The following is an 18,046-nucleotide window of genomic DNA, read 5'->3' on the forward strand; positions in this document are numbered from 1 at the left end:
GATTTGTGTGTGATTTCCGTTCGGCCCTGATGTGACAACTGAAGAGTAGATAAGTCTAAGTGAAGAGGATAAGCCAAAGGCACTGGGAGATTTTGAGCCTTTAAAACTTCTTAACATTAGTGTCGCTGTATCAGAGTCGGGGCGGAATGAACTTGTTAAGATAAATTTCAACAATAATCCAGAACAAAAAGCCTTCTGTAGAAAAACGAAAAGCTGGGATGATGCAGAAGGACTTACAAGAAGATGTTTCTTATTGTACTCTTTCTTTGCAAATGTAAGGGTATAAAGTCTAGGGTATTGTGGAAAATAAAAGAAACACACTGGTACAGCATCCAGGATGTAAAATACAAATACTAAAAAATGCATGTAATGTGAGTGCCACTGCTAATACTGCTAGTCTAGGCAAGTCATCGATAAAGAGAAATAAAGCAGGAAATAATGAGTGTAGCTACAGTTTGATGGGGAAACTTACCTCAAAGACATTGATTCGGTTCTCTCCTTTTTTTTTTATTGGTGTCTGTGGAAACAGTCGCTGATTCATTGCAGACTTCATACCATACAGTGTTGTCACCGTGGACTAATTTGTCTGGTTGCTTTCTCTCAAGAGGAAGCCCCTTCACTTTACCGCCCACCACTAATGTGAAATGTGTTGCAGCCGGAGTGGTGGGGCTGGGGGGAAAATGTGCCCTGCTGCTATCCTCAAACTTTTTACATGAATGCTATTGACCCAAGACATCTTAGAGGGAACAGTAGGCCTCTAAATCCACATGCCCCGCAATCTCGGCAGATTGATGTGACTCCGGAGTGAGTAACTCCATTGATTTCATTTCATAGGGCGTTCAATTCAGAAGATCATAGCACCTACAACAAGATTGGGTTGGCATGGATTTTCTCCATCAGGTCAAAGAGTCTTAGACCATAATTGTTTTTTATTACTTTCTGGCTCTAAAAACACGGCCATGTATCATATTTCTGACTGCTGCTCAATATCGCACACGCATCTCGGACATAGGTCAGTTTTTTGTTCCCATGCAATTCCTTTGCTCCTGTCTTGCATTGAAAGACTCTGTATTTGATTACGCCCGAACCTCTTGTGAGATAGAGGCTCCCAGTGAAATGTTATTTTTCTTAGACATCCCATGTTACATAAAGGCATTGTCTCTTATTCAGGTACCTTTCTGCATTCTTTTACCTGGGAGGAATCCAATACACAAAGCTCAATCTGTGCCTTCTTTTTTGTGGGTGGGTCGTATATGGGACACACAGAAGTTTTTTTTTTTTTGACAAATTGGAGCTCTGTACACGAGTTGTGTTTGAGTAAATGCTGCTTGCAATATGTCATTGGAAAGCTCATTTTCTTCTGATTTCATTGATATAAGCCATGATAGGATTCAACCAATACTTTTATTTACAAAACAATAAAAACGAGGAAATGAGCATAAACTTACCGGAAAAGCCTCATATCGATCCAAAAATCAGTATTATCCTGTAGAGTCCAAACTGTCCATTTCAGTCATAATTTTTAGTTTCATAAAAATCCACGAAGGGCTGTTTCAGCGTCTTGGACAAAGAAGGAGATACGTCGCAATCTTTGTGTATTATATATATATATTAAAAAATGCATGAAATTTTTTACACGTAAAAATGATAAGCTACATGCCCAGCAAAGTTTGGTTTCCTCGCAGACAGACCTGCACGTCTGTGCATAATTTTCAACTAAGAAACAATGTAAAAAATGTGATTTTACTTCACTTACTCTGTATCTGTTACTCTAATTATAAAATATAATTCACCTTTCAGTGGAGACCAAGATTATGATTGTACGTTGAAGCGTTTAAAAGCCTTTTTATTCAAAATGTGTCCAAATGGCACAGTTTTGAAATGCCTGGTAGGTAACACTTCATGCTATATGCAGATGACATCTGTCTCAGTTTCCTCTGAAGGCATCAGATTTAAAAAAAAAAAAAAAAAAAAACGGCTTATCCAACTATTTCTTATTTTTAACTGTGTGAGAACTTTGATTCCTCAAGAACAATATTACTTAGAGTGATTCTGACTTTTGTAATAGAAACTTAGTCATGGCTTTCAAAAAAGCCCAAGACCATGCATGATCTCCGAACTGTTCATGAACAGCATTCAATTTACTTTAGATATATCCTTCTCTGCAAAAAGACAGGAACAGTAAAGAGTTAAATTGTCTGACAACTCAGAGCAGGCTTATATTTCCTGCTCAGAATGTAGTTGAAGACAGACTGACCATTAACACAGAGGTCTCACCAGGGTTTCAAACAGATTACGGGCAACAGCTCCAGATCTCCCCCTCCGCGATTAGCCTCGGATGCGTGCGGAGACGGCATCTTGCAGGAGCAGAGTTCCGGCCCTGCCTGGACTGACAATTATCACCAAAGCAGAGGGCTAATTAAAGTTTGATTAAGTTCAGAGTGTTCTCGAGGATATGCAGAGAAGGGGGATCGGGAGGGGTCCCGCCCAAGATCACACGGTGTCTGTCAGAGTCGGGCGCTGTGAAATTGGATTGTTGGCAGTTATCAACCTTTGACCCTCCTCCTGGAATAGCGTGGTGCTGGGTGAATTCAGTAGCTGGGAAAAAACAAAAAAAAACAAAACAGAAAACTCACAAGGGAAAGAATAACAGCGCTGCCGAATGTCCGTCATGGGCGAGGAATGTGAGAAACACTGACACCAGAGAGCCGTTCGCTAATGAGGTCTTGGAGGGATTGAATGTACAGAGGGAGATTCTTTTGCACCGAGCAATATAACCAAGGAGATAAAAAATGCACCAACTATATAGTCCACATTTGTCCTCATGACAGATCTTGAAAAGTTCTATTTGTGAGTTCTCCTCAGCTTCACGAAAAGGAATGTGCTGTGTAGGAAACTTCTTTTCCCTTCTTCCCTTTGGGAGCTGAGTTGCAGGTATGGAACAGGGACGTATTGCCCCCTTAAGGGGAACAACAGCCCCGCTCGCTCAACGGTCGGCGGCGGTGGTGAAATGCGCCCACCGCCCTCCTCCTGCTATGCTGCGTGCTCGGTGAACTTGACATACACCGCGCAGGCAAGGGTGGTGGTGATGGAGGGGGGGGGGCTGAATTACTAATTTATGACATGCACTTGCATATTAATGATACACCTTTTCGCAGCAAGCAAACATGTGCAAGAGGCGGCTCCAGGTTGTATTTTTAAAAACAGGAAAAGGTGAGCGCAGTCAGGTGGAAGAGCAGAAGACAGTGGTCGACGACGAGACAGGAATAACACGCTCATGGCTGGAGGAAAGAATTCAAGGGGACTCGCCGCTGCAACTTCTGCAGATTCCACTCCGTGGCTTCTGTGAGTTAGCAAAGGTAATTATGATAATGGACATTAATGGCTTTATAAGTAAGCACTAATGGCCATGGAGATTGAGCATGTACATAGTGCAGCACCTGACCTTCATATTCCTCTGTGAATTCAATCTAACTCAAGCCGTGCTGCCGAATTAGAGCAGTGAAATCTTCATTGCTCGGCGCGGGGCACTGTGTTGAGACCCTCCAGCCTGAATCTTTAAAGCTTTGTCTCACAAGTTCGAGAGCTTGGCTGCAGAGGAGGAATCGCATTGTTTCACCTCCACGTTTCCACCTGACTCTCATCTCACTGACTCAAGCCTTTTTTTTTTTTTTCTTTCCTTTTTAAGAAGATTAACTCCCGTGCCTTATTTTTCCCTGGAACTCCTCCCTTTCCCTCTTTCTATATTTCTTTCTTTCTGCAAGGAGAAAAAAAAAAAAAAAGAAATCCAGCTTCAGCACTTCTAAAGCTGATTCCTCCCCCCTCCTCCTTTCTCCTCTCATCTTGCTGCTCTGCTCTTGGCTGGGGGTTAAGGGATGAAGGGCTGTCTGATTGGGTGTCTGCACATCAACCTGAGTGCCAGGCTTTCTTCTTTCTCCACAGACTTAGATCCTCTATTTTCTTCTCTCCTTCTTCTGCAAAACGTTGGACATCTACGCATTTCCTTCTCGGGTTTAATGATTTTTTCCCCCCTCCCCCTTAACGTGTCCCTCTGCTGCTGTCTCCTCGGCACAGTTTTTGTTTTCTGTGTCGTACTGGCGCCCGCATTTATCAATGTCAGTCACCGTTCTTTTAAAACTCAACAGGCCAGCATACATCGATTACCACTGAATAAAGAATAAAGCATGATGCAAATTTCACATCAGGGTCGATAATGGAATTATAAGTGTAAACTGCGACCTCTTAATGAATGTGGTAATGTTGCCCTCTGTCCCTCTAGTTAGAGGAATATATATGGAGGATATGTTGGCCAAGCAAGAAAAGACATTTCGTCGTCACTGACCTTTGTCCTTTAATCCCCCAACACATTAGAAACTCTATAAAACAATCAGAATGTAAAATAAGTCGGTGTGATTTCCAGTGCTATTAAATTAGCAAATGTTCTTACATTTATGAGGGCCCATTGAGAGTAAAATATGTATTTCCAAATGCATCCCGATCAAGATAGCTGAAAATTTGTCATCTAATGCCATGAAATAGTATGTAAAAAGCTTAAGATGTGTTACGGTATTACGCACCATAGACAACACACTACATGACCTGGACATATTTTTTTTTGCCCCATTAGAAATCAATTTCTATCATCTTTCCCAAAACAAAGACTTCTCAATGTTTCAAAGTAATGAAGGAAGAGAAAATGGCATCACAAAAAGAAGGAAAAATGTCATGATTAAATGAAACCAGGTGTAAAAACGGGTGGGACAATGGTTGAGGTGGGTGGGGCATGCATCGGAGTGGGCGGACTATTGTAAAGTAGGCGGAGTTTATGGCGGGTAAAACATGTGTACTACCTCATATAAACAAAGGAAATGAAAATGAATGAAGCTAGCATGGGAGTGCCAAAGACTGCAATGACTTTTTTTTTATGTACGTGGACCAAAACAGAGCTAAAAGAAGAATGAAATTTTCTATAACTCATTTCATGTTGAGGCTGAAAGATAATGATTGAGAGCATGGCCATTTTGACTGACAAGTGGGTCCCGTCACGCATTTGCTTTGCCTAGTTGTCAGCTACCCACCTCTGCACTCACCTCTTTGCCCATTTTTTAATTAGCTGGTAGTTAGACACTGCCAAGATGGCAACGGCCCATGCCACCCACACTGAGCTTCAAAACCACTCTTCACAGGAATCTTATGGGTGACCCCTAAACTTCTAAACCAGATGGTAGCTTTGTGACACCATAGTTTGATATTAAATCACCCCCAAATCTCTGACCCTAGAATCACCCCTGTGTGACCTCATTTCTGTACATTGTATACAGCCAATGGTATTCATGTACAATATATAGACAAAGGAGAGATTTATAAGTAAAAGCCAACAATTTCAGTACTGAGCCGAAAACTGTGAAGTGAACTGAAACTGAAAAAAAACATCCAAAATTGAAAGTGTTTCCGTGCCTCAAAGGAGAAACAAGGGCTATTATATGAAAATAAACTTAATTTAAGTTTTTAACTTGGTAGCAAGCTTTTCATTTTATGATTCAAATGATAAAGCGTTATCATTTAAAAGCAGCAAGTTTAAGTAATTTGTTCGGGGAGTTGTTGATGGGGCCAGACAGTCTGAGAATTGAATAGTCTGAATTTACTAAGAGGTCCACGATACGGTCTGAAACACAGAATTTAGAGAAGTATCTAACATCAAAATTTGCAAAGGAAGACATTTACCTCGCCTTCTCCTCCTCCGTCCCGCATTAACTCGCTCCTTTAGGCTCTCCCGTTTTTGGTTATACAATTATTCTCATCAGAAAAGCAAGAGGAAAAAAACTAATTTCGGACGTGGGCTTGGTGGGGGGAAAAAAAACACGAAGGGAAAATTCCAATTTACCTGATACTCATTCTTCTTTTTCCTCCAGAAAACAGAAGCTATTATGGCAGGAAGCCTGTCATGCAGAAAATAAGTGTGTCTATGTAATTATACGCATAAGCCCCCTCGCTAAAAACCCAACTGATCCAGCCTCAAAAAGGATCCAGGTTTTAGAACTGCTATAGCTACACAGAATTATCTCTGCTGTATAGTTTTGATATTGTGACAGTGATACATTTTCTGTACTGCCGGTCTCGCCACTGAGGGGCACAGCCACTGTTAAATCACATTAGCAATTTGAACACACAACAGTAGCTGGTGTTCATTATGAAAACAGTCAAAAGAGGCAGTGGATGAACCATTAGCTGTCCATTTTCTTCATTTCCATCTGCAGACGAAGCCAGCGTGCCATTAAATGCGTGCCGCCTGAAGCCTGCAAATACTGCATGTAGGTGGGCTTTCCGCTAGGAACACTCTGGTTTTTAAATTCTAAACAGTCCTGGTGTTTACATGCCGGGTCTCGACACCTTTAAACCAGAGTACGAACAAGAATGAAAAAGATGATTAATCACAGTTGTGCTTGGTTTCTCATTTAAAAATAAAAAATCTCATTACCATACATTCACACCATTATACATATCCATACATACCATGCCAGCAACTGACTCAAGGACAGTGCCTCAGCATTGGAGGATGTTGTTGGACTCACTCTACACTTGGACAGGAACTACAAATGTTCTGCTTCATTTTAGAGCAGGACTTTAACCCATGTATTGTCTTCACTTTTGGGACCCTCCAGTATCCATCAGGTCAAACTAACCTGGGACATATTTGGGCTGTTAAAGCAATGAACCGACAATTTAAATGTCTCATAAACAAATAATAAATACAACTTACTAAGTGTTACCATTAATCAAAGCCTAAAAGCCTTGAAACACCTTCGGTTCCAGAAGTGACAGTCTTGCATTGATGAGACTTCCTTTGACGAGTCTTGACATCTGTCTTCGACTCGGGCTTGACATGAATGACTTCTCACTGGACTTGAACTCGACTAACGTGCCACTCGGCTTTACATGTCTAGATCAACCCTACTTGAAAAAACTGCCTGCTGGTGGTCAGGATCAAATTGTTTGCAGAACTTTGCAACCTTCTTTCTTCCAGTATTACAGTATAAGCGGAGTAAACTGGGACGCTGACATCCCAAAATGTCATCTCAAAATGACAACCCTAACCCTAACCCTAACCTGGAAACCGTCACCTTCTTCAGCAGGTGACTCAAATTTGACCTGTTGACATCTCTCCTGGACTGAATGGACATAATATCTTCTTTATCTTTTCCTACGTCCGTTTTAAGAGGAACAAACCTTGAGCCGAGCCCTACTATGAAGATGCTGTCCATCGGTGGTCGGAATCAAATGCATTGCGGAACTTGCCGGCCTTCGTCGTAGTGTTTGCTTCCAGTATTGATATTCAATAGTATCAAGCTGGGAATCTTTGACATCCTCAAATTGACCTGGAAATGGTTGTGATAACTCTGCAATTCATTTTTCAGCAGGTGTCCTCTTCTTAACATCTTTTCTTGACATCTTCTTTGGATTGGAAGGACCCAATTCCTATGTCCAAGATATATAGTAACAATCACTCTAACTACCCTTGGACTTCATTTTGTATCATAGTGTAGATTTTTTAGGTACATACGAAACAAGTTAGACTTGGCTTTCTATGCTTAACAATGACAGTTTAAAAAACAACAACAAAAAAAAACACATGTAGCAGACATGACATGCCTTGTGCCACGTCCTGCCCTTATTTATCTTTACTGACTCGCTTGACTTTAGCTACTGGGGCTGACTTGACGCGGGACTGGTCTTTTCTCAACACCCTTGACACGTAACAAATACCCCCAAAAATAACGGCTTTGTTTCTGTCCTCACTTGAAACCGCCGGACAGAGATTATAACAAAGCACCTCCTGGTCACAAGTCCGCTCCTGTTACCAGCACCACAAGTCTAATGGCTGTCATATGAAGTGACACCGCAGGTATTATATTGTCTGTGTACATGTGGCAACAGCTACAGCCTCATACATCAGTTCCCCTGGGCTCGCACTGGTGTCATAAAAGGCCTCTGTGTTTTTGTAGTGGCTTTTTTTTTTTTTTTTTTTTTTTGATCTGCCTGTCTAGCGAGAGCAACGAGCGAGAAATTGGTCATCTGGTACTTTTGTAGTTAAACCAGCGTGAGAGTACGGTTGAGCAGCGTGTTGTTTGACGTTATCTTGTGTAGCTGATCAAAAGGCCCCTCTTATTTTATCTGTGATACATTTTCTGCACAATTTTCCCACTGTCAGCGAGTGGCGAGCTGTTTCATCAGCCCTTATGTCTCCAGCGCTTTTGCGCTACATGAGTGAGCATCTTTGCTTTTGATTCCCGGCTAACTCCGTGGCATATCACTCACTCAATTGGCTGTTTTTATTTTATTTATATATTTTTTTTGTTTTTTGTGTTTTTGTTTTTTTTTTCCAGTCCAGGCTACTCTGGATATTGTGAGGAAAAAGACCTGAAAGAAGAAGGCCTGCGAGTGTGATCATGTTGCACACGGAGGAGTACTTTTAATCAGTGGGCAAAGAAGCAGGACAGCAACACTATTGAGCCTTCTTTTTATAAACAGCGAGAGATAGCCACGAAAAAGAGGGGGTAAGGGTTTATGAAAGAGACAGAGGCAGAAAGGGAGAGACACAGAGATTGCCCCAGCTGGCACAGTCTGCTGGGAGCAGGTTGTGTATTTGGGTCAGCACATTGCATCATCAGCGTTTCTCCCAACCTACCCGAGCAAATGGAGAAGGGGCCGACCTGCTCGACGGGCTGCATTATTAAGAGTTTCTGCCTCTGCACTCAAGGTGTCTGCGCCGCACATCTTCCTACGAGCGCAGGATCTTTGTCGTGCACACACACACACACGTGGACTGGCCCCTCAGGCTGCAGATGATCAATATAAACACTCATTGTGTTTCATTAGAGCTGATGATGAGCGCTGCTTCGTGGGCCTTCATCTCACCCTCTCCGTTTCACCCATATGGATTTGTCTTTGCCATTATGCAAACATTGATCACCGGCGATGGCGGTTTCCCTTAAAGCGCAGCGGGTAGATGTTCGCAGTCGTAACAAATGATCCGCTTTGTGCTGGACGCCGAGCCGGGGTTGAAATTATTCTCGTGCCCTTCGTTATCGGTTCGCAGCAAGGGAGCTTCAACGTAAGGAATCGTGAGAGGTTTGAATGGTGAGATGAGGAAAAAAAACCAAAAAAAAAACTCAAAACCTTGCGTTTTTAAATGTATTGCTTGAAATCTTTGTGTGACATGAAGCTGCTTCGCTGATCACGGCCGACCTCTTCTTCATTAGCGTCGTTCGTCCCCGCTAACAAGCCGTCTGCCCCCATCGTTTAATCGTGAAGTTCATCACCTAGCGTCACCTTTAGCCTCTTATGCACAACAATGAGTCTCAGATGAGGGGCGTGCTACAAAGGTCTGCTTCTTACTTGCGCGTTTTTTTGTGTCTATGTGTAGTTTTCTGCTATTTATAGTGATTTTACCAAAAGGCTGCTTGTTATGCCATTACACGTGTCCCAGTAATGAACCAGAAGAACTAAAGCTTTGATGCATAATATCGCTAGCCTTCCCCTTGTAAGGTGTTGTGCACAAGGGAAAAAAAAAAGAAAACGAGTAAGTGTAGTAAACTAAACTGCAGATATTTCTCCGAAATTGCATCACGAGGAGAACCTGGGCTCTCCGTGTCTGACCAGCAGCTGCGCCGCTCGACACCAGCCTCACAACGAGTTTAGTCGAAATGTTTCCAGATCCATTTGCGTTCCTTCGCCGGCTTAAAAAGCCATTCAGAAGATTAGAACGTGTTTTGGAAGTTTGAAACTAAAGCGAAGGAGCAGCTGTTAAAAACGCATGAAAGCCCCCTGTAAAGCACGAGCCACATTGTGAACATTCACCAAATAAAAAATAATCTGATGCAAGTCCACCTGCTAGAGCCAACTTTTATTTTGTGCATTCAGCTTGAAATTTTTTTGTTTTTTTTTTATTTTTAAAAATAAAATGAATGAAAAATCTTGTTTTTCTACTTTTTACTACCAAAAGTACCCACTTGTACTGTTTTCCTGCCGTGGCACAATAATTTTAATCCTGTCGCCTTTCAAGGACAACAATAGGGAAAAATAAAACTAAAGAAATGAAGGGTTACAAGTGAAGTGCGGAGAGACCCCCACCCCACCCCAACCTCGTCTTTGAGCGCTCTCACTTTTACACAAGCAGATTTATTTATTTAGCTTTGCGCCGAGGAGGCTAACACCGGCCCTATTTTTAACGGCGTTCGCCGTATTGATGATTTTTGCAGGGCGCTGCGTAATGCCTGCATTTTAATTGCATATTTGTGGCATCGGGGAATAAATGCAATTAACTCAATGTGGGTGGACTTCAATCACAAAGATGCACTGTAGTGAGAAAAAGGTTGTTAGAAGGTAATTATGACTTTGTGATTATTCATTATGCTGCTTGCATAGTGTGCGTGCGCCTGCGCGTGTACGTATTTGTAAGGGAGGAAGCGCTCCGGCCGGTGTGTGTGTGTGTGTGTGTACGTACGTATGTACGGCGAGCAGGGTTTCAGATTTCATTATTTGAGTGGACTTGTGCCGAAAGGAGGATGTTTTCTTGTTAACAAGCGTGTTTAACAGTCAGATTTATTATTTTCTTCCCCCTCCTTTTTCCAGTTTTCCCCTTGACAATTAGTAACGGACATAAAGGCACTCGTGCTGTTGTTGAGGCTGAAAAGCCCAAAAAGACGGAAGTGGAAAGGTTAAGCAAGTTGAATTAATTGAATTATTATTTTTTTTTAAATTGCCACAATGCCAGAATGATCTAATAGTGTAAAATGTTTTTTTTTTTTTATCTTTCTTTCATCAGCCAGATTTGAATCCTAAAAGCGACCCATTAGAGCGTCCCTTTGTCGGGGCAGCTTTTCCACGACTTCCCTACCACTCACTTTACTGTTTCTTCTTCATGTTGTGTGGCTTAATTCGCCATCATCGTGAAATAAAAAGAGAAAAGGATTTCATGAGTAATGAACAGCGCCTTTAACATCTGCTGTTCCCGATGTCGACAGTAATGAAATAGGTTTCAAAAGGCCACACCTTATAAATATGAAACCTTTAGCTCTGCTTTAGCATAGAGTTGAACCCTTGACCTCGGTTGTCAGAGGGGAGGTACCCCTGCACCCTTTACACACGGCTCAGCCTCGTAACTCTCCATCATACATCACCCCTCCCTGTTCCTGCTCCAAACGAGGGAGACCCATTTGGAGCCCGGGGGCTGCGGTGGATCCATCACCCTTCTCGTGCCGGATGAGGAATGAGCCTCCGTGCATCACCCTAATAGTCTCGGCCGTCAGGGGCGGTGGGGAGCGGGTCTCCCCTCCGCTGCCTGGGCTAAGTGCTCGGGGAGGTGATGGAGAACTATTTTGTGCAAATGCGTGACATGGTTAATGCTTGGCGCCGTGTCAGAGCCCGGCGATCCGTCTGCACCTGGCTGACAGACGGGCGGGGATGGCGAAGAGTTATCTTATCAAATCGGAGGTGATTACGCAACTCCCTCCAAGACGTTTTGTGGTGGGAATGTTGGGGCTTCTCAAGTTTCTTTTACACGCTACACTCGAGTAAGGCGCTCAAGGTTTCCGTTCTTTGACGAAATTGGTGAAAACAAAAAGGAGAATTTCACCTAACCCCCAATTAGCTCCCACCAGAGGCTGCAGTGCTCTAGTCCGTCTCTACATACTACTGTGTGAACGAACGGATGGGTCAAATGCGGAGTTTCCCCATGAGAGATCAATAAAGGAATAATTATTAGAATTATTATTATTGGTTTAGCGTGAGTTGCATGAAGTAAAGCTTTAGTCCTTACTGCTGTGAGTCCTGTGGTGCATGTCGTCCCCAATTAACCTAACGAGCATGTCTTTGGAGGTGGGAGGAAACCGGAGTACCCAGAGAAAACTCACACAGAAACAGGGAGAACATGCAAACTCCACCCAGCTGGACTCAAACCTGGACTTACTCAAAATGACTTTGCTTTGGAGCTTATTCTAATACCATGACATTGAACTACAGACAGAACTGGTTATAGATTTACATTGGATCAAAACAATATTTTCCTAACCTTATCCAGAGTGGTCTCAGTTTGCTTCTGTTACTTCGACCCAGCCACCAAAAATACCAACTGTAGAAAACTCACCAGAGACGTTGTTGATTCCTGTTCCATCAAAAGTTACATCACACCGTTTTTAATAGTGTTTGCACAGGCAGTTTCAAGGCTCCATGTCGCTCTTGTGTAAAGCACTTGTTTAAGTCACATGCTGGATCTTTACAGGCAGTTTAGGCTACTGTGTCAATTTGATGCCGTATCTGTGGTGACAGTGCAGGTCCTAAAATCGCAGTCAGAGAGCTGTGATTGGCCTGCTATAAAGGTGAAACACATCGAGGAAACGATTAACTGAGGGGGTTCAGTGATCAAAAACATTTATCTGACTCATCTTCAGTGAAAGTTTCACTAGTTATTGTTGAAAGGGAAACAGGAAGTAGAAACAAAAATTAACCAAACTTGCAAAAAAAGACACAGCGCCGACTAGTGTTTGAGTGGCAGCGTTGCAGAGTGAGCCAGACTGACTAAGTGCACAAGGTTAAATGGCTCACACGGGCATAGGCCTTTACTAGCTTCTGAACTGTTACAGTGAAGTACCAATTAGCAACGTTCATGTTCAAAGGAAACATAATTAGTATAAAATTAGAGGAATGATCTGATGGAATAGATACTCACTCAAGAAATGTAATATAATATGTGTAGTTTTATATTAATTGGTTTATAAGCACATGGAAATAAGATTTATTTAAAATATTTTTGTTACCTCAGACTGAGCCCTTTATACCTATATTTTCTACCATTTCCCGAGTCTCCAAGGACGGTAAAAATCAAAAACGGGCTTTTGACAGAGGACTTTTTTTTTTTTTTTTTTTTTTTTTTTACATAATAAGAGACAGCTGGTGTCCTTGCCTGCGCTCATGTTATGCTAAGTCATACCTTCCCCGTCTTTTCAAACTACGAAATGCAAAATGATACTGCAGCTGTTTGGACACATTGCAGTCTTATAATGGTGTTCCCGTTCCCCAGCTGGACACACTGTTTTTTTTCCCCCCTCCCCCCAAGAGGTGAGCATATATATTTAAAGCTTCAGTGTATCTGGAGCATGCAGACACGTCCGCCGCTCAGCACTCTCTCGTCATTAGCCGTGACACACACTGAGCTGATGACACTTTGTGACCACTTGATGCGGCGCTGGCCTTTAACATGGCTTGTTGCACACCTGCCTCGAAGCCCCCCCACCACCACCCCCGCCCCCTCCCATCCAAGTATATTTATCAGGCAGATATCGCAGACGCCTGAAGGGGAACTCCGCGGGGTCTCATTGTTATGGAATCGGAGCAGGCTCCACCGTGACACATGTCAGAGTGGTAGAAAATGAAGATCTGATGCACTCAACTACCTCTCTGCCCCCTCCCATTTCTCCCCTCCTCCTGCCCGCCATCAATCCATTACTCAACCCGCCTCTCCCACAGAGGTGCGGTGTCCACTTGCCACATCGAAGGAGATGGCGGCGGATCTTTAGACGAGGCGGTGATTTGACAACGTAATTCTGATTTCAAGAAATTGAAAGACGGCTCTCGAGGGGGCGCGGAAGGGAACGAGGGACCTAACTGCTGTGTCAAACTGTCAAGCGCGCTAATTTAATTTAAACCGAAATGACAGCTTTTTTGCATGAGGAGGTTGCTCCCAATAAGAAACTCCCGTGCCTCTCGTCCTACTCGCGCGTTATGCCAATAACGTGGCCACATTACACCTGTCGGGGTGAAAAATCGCTTCTATTTTGTGTAGACAAATGGGAACCTCACAGCTATAGTGTCTTCATTGCGATGCTAATATGCTATGCAGTGAGAGAGGCATTAAAAGAAGGCTTAAGTTCGGCAAAGAGACATATTCCTATCAATTCAGTTAAGGCAGTTAACGCTTTAAAAGAAATGTGCAACTATTATACATCAAAACTCAGTCTCATTATTGCAGATTTCATCAACCTGTCCAATACAACTTTCCCTTCCAGCAATATGATTGCATCAAGCAACACTGTACCGCTGTAGTAATTAAATAATGATCAGACATAAAGCTGGGCCTGCTGTCCTCTGTGTTCACACAGCTGCAAGGGAGGGAAAGAAAAACTTAACATAATTTTTTTAAAAATGAATGAATTAATTTTTGTTTTGCTTTTTCACCTACACTGCCTCATTTCTTTCCCCTCCACAAACCAACCTACTGGAAATGTAGCTCGCTGCAGTTTTTGAAAGCTACCATTGCTACCTAATTTTTTTTCTTCTAATCCAGTTTTTTTTTTTTTTTTGCCATTATCAAGATAAAATGTGGTGCACATTTTCAGAGCCGCTCTCTCTCGCTGGACTCGGTTATAAAAGCACATCCTTGCAATATTTCAACGTGACTTCGGCAGACGGTGAACAAAATGTCCAGATCTGAGTGTGAAGCCAGCCGACCAGGCTGATCAGATATCGTGTGTCGCGTGTTCATCTTCTAAAAAGTACGCTAACTTTTGCCCATTAGCAGTATTAGCGCACTGGACAGGAATAAGTTATACAGTGGTTTAGCTAGGAGCATCTGTTAACTGAAAATAGGGTTCTCAGATGTTTAGCCAGAGAAAAAGTCAGGGATTCATGAAAACATTTACTATTCATCATCTGGAAACCATTAATATCTTAAAAATGTTGCCAAGACGTTTTACTCAAAGTTAAGTATAACCTAGCAGTTAGTGCTAGAGACTCTGGGGAACAAAGTTAAAAAGAACATGGTAGTCCCTTCTATTGTCACATCATTCTACGCTTAGGCAGAGAACCCAAGTGACGGACCAGTTTCATTATCCATGCCGCTAGCTAAGCTAAAACTCTGTGCTCTGTTTGATTATACTTGCTAACTATGCATTTTTAACCCTTCCAAGGTCTCCATGCTAAAATGCATTTACTAAATTATAAGATGGTTGTATAGAACCATCTCATAAGCCGTCTTTGGAAAGTGTTCAGAAATACTGGAATGTGTTTTGAGAGCTAGCAAGCAGTAGCTAGCTCAGAGCAACTTAAGGACAATTGGACTCGACAATGATCCATACGAACTAGTGTGGATTTGGAAAAGCAGATTAGCCTCAGTTTCAGTTAGTTTAAGTTAGTTTTAGGTAATTTCACTTATGATAAATGTAGCTAAAAATAGATGCTAACGCTAAGAGCTTTACTGAGAAGTAATGTTAGCCATACAGTACTGTAGCATCCGACCAGACATTAAAAGGATGACGAGGAGTGAACACAAATATTTTGTTTGTTTTATTTATTGTTGGAACTGAAATCGTCTGTAACTATGCCAAAGCAACAACATTCACAAATTTATCTGACAGCCCTCCAGGATGTAACTGAAGAAGTAACTTAAGTTGTGACTTCATCAAATAATACATCATAAATTAATATTACCTGACACTAAATGTGAACCACAACACCAGGTTTCTGTGCCTGGATTCCAGTTGTCTCTTCTAATGCAGCATATTAACTTCTCTTTTCTTTGGCAGATATCTGTAGGTACAGTCAATCACAAAACAGCTCTTCACCTTTTTTTTTTTTTTTTGCAATTTAGACACTATTAAAGTCTTTGATTCAAACTAACTACACTAACTAATCTCCACTTTCAACTGTCTCATTTTGCCACTCAGTGGCCGTAACCACGGAGACTAGAGCTAGCTCTACTATAGTTCTATGGTTACACTGGGTTACTAAACTGGGTTACCTGGACAGTTGATGTACTGAAGTGAATTCATGTGTTGGTAATGAGGCTCATTTCCAAGAAGACCACTGTAAGTGAGCCCCACAATTTAGAGACAGGAAGAAGGTCATGGAGACCCAGTGTAAAAGAAAATGGACTCCTAGAACCACAGCCTCCAGAGAAAGGCCAAAGCTTGACAGCTGCTGAGACGGATAGATCTCCAACATCTTCAGAGAGACCAGCTGCATCAAATGTTAAAGCAAATCAGAATACTTTTCATGTCTTGAGGGTTGGTCAAATCAGGAGATTTGGCGCCAATACACGACTGGATCATACATATGGAAGACAAAGCTTTTTGAAAATCATGAAGAACTGGCTTGGTGTATACTACTATGCCAGATCTGCAGTGCTCATGCTGGATTTTAGGGCACTGTGTTGAGTTTCGTTCAATCAGTGGTGAATGGAGCTGAGTGGGTGATGTTTGGAGTAATAAGACGTTGACAGAAATAACTTCTAACAAGTCCTTCCAGATCTAAAGTGCAAAAAAAAAAAAAGGTGAAACGTGAGCAAGCTTTCTAGGCTAAGAGCATGGAATCAAAGATAAGCTAACAGCCTGAAGTGTTCTACTATGGTGTCCTTTGACAAAAGTATGTCTGTCGTGAGCTCGTGGCCCACCAACCGGCACTTATATCGTCGGGGGAAATTAACGCTCGCCAAACAGATTAGGTGTCACCGCGCTGAAAACGCTATTTTTCATCTTTACCCGCCACTAATCTCAAAGGGGGGAAGAAGGGCTCTTTAAAGACCGGATAAAACACATGAACAAGTGTGAGGAGTGAGTAATGGAGGAGGGAATATGTGTCAGCAGAGTATTAGGTGGGCTAGGGAACAAAAACTACAGTTGTTTTCCCAGGCGAGAGGATGGCTCTCGCGGCCGCTGTTGATTGGGGAGGAGGGGGGGAGTCGGGGGCCAGGCAGTGGCAGGCTTGCAGCTTATAGCCTGGATGTGACACACAGTATAGGATCTGTGTGTGGGCGATGAGGTTTATCGGGATGGAGGGATAACACGCACTGTCCAGCCAGATCTTCGGGGAGGCAGAGGAAATATGGCTCACCACAGATAAGCCACACTGTCACTTGGCTTTGACGACTATTAGCCCTGGCGTCCTTGGCTGTCCAGCGAGCCACCTCACGTCATCGGGGCTGTGATCGAGAAGAGTTTCTCCTCGGGTCCAAGAGAAAGGATACATATTGATTTCTCTTCTGGGTTTATATACGGCGCTCTAACAGCGGGCCTCCTTGGGCTCTTCTGCCGAGAGAATACTAAAGCGCCGCGCCATGTAAACTAGAACAAAAGATTAGTGTCGGCGCGGAATACATTCAGACCCGGTCTTGCACTCCGAGCAGTGAAGTGAAGACATGTTTGTGATTTGTTAAAGGCCACATGTGCTGCCTGTATAATTGAATCCACTGTTGATGTCATTTGTTGCTTTGCGGAGCAGTTAGTAATGGTTCCTGCTGAAAGGCTCTATAAATATGTTTGACCTTGACTTTGACTGCCTTTTTATTTTCCACCCTGTTGCGGTATTCCATTATGCCTCATGATGAATTTATGCACGCACAAGGTTTGACTTGCCTTGCATCCACTTACGTATTCAGGCGGTGGGGGGGCGGGGAGGGGATGGAAGTGGGGGTGGGACGGACAACCTTCGCGTCAGATACGCTCGGCCGGATCATCCACCTATAAGAAGTGCGGCGGAACGCGGGTGGGGGACACCGAACAAGTCTAACACCTGTTTTGGAGACGGAACAAATAGCCAGCCCACTCCTTGTGAACTCCTTCATTGCCGCGGCCACCGAAGCACAGGCCAGTGAGCACATTAATCAGCCCGGAGACTTCATCCATCTGTCGCGCGGGCACAGCTCGCTACATGCCGGAGAGCCGCGAGCTGTTGGCACCGCCGCCGCTTGTGTTGTCTCCCATTACTTCTGCCCATTTTGACTGTGTTACCTATCAGGCAAGCTGGTGAGGGGAGAGCGACGGAACTTGGAGGCATGTCGGGTTCGCTGTCAGGGGAGGCTTGTTTAGCTCTCAGGGCCGGTGATGAAAAGGGGGCGCTGGTGCGTGCATCAGCGTGGATCTCTGCGCATGTACGGTCCCTCCGCATTCACCTGACTCGATTGCCCGTAAATCCGAGCGCCACATTTTACAGATTCAACTCAAACGGCGGACGACGAGCGCTTCCCGTTAGCCCGTGCAAACCGCGACGAGACAAA

Source organism: Mugil cephalus, chromosome 1, assembly GCF_022458985.1.
Source record: "Mugil cephalus isolate CIBA_MC_2020 chromosome 1, CIBA_Mcephalus_1.1, whole genome shotgun sequence".
NCBI classification, from domain to species: Eukaryota; Metazoa; Chordata; class Actinopteri; order Mugiliformes; family Mugilidae; genus Mugil; species Mugil cephalus.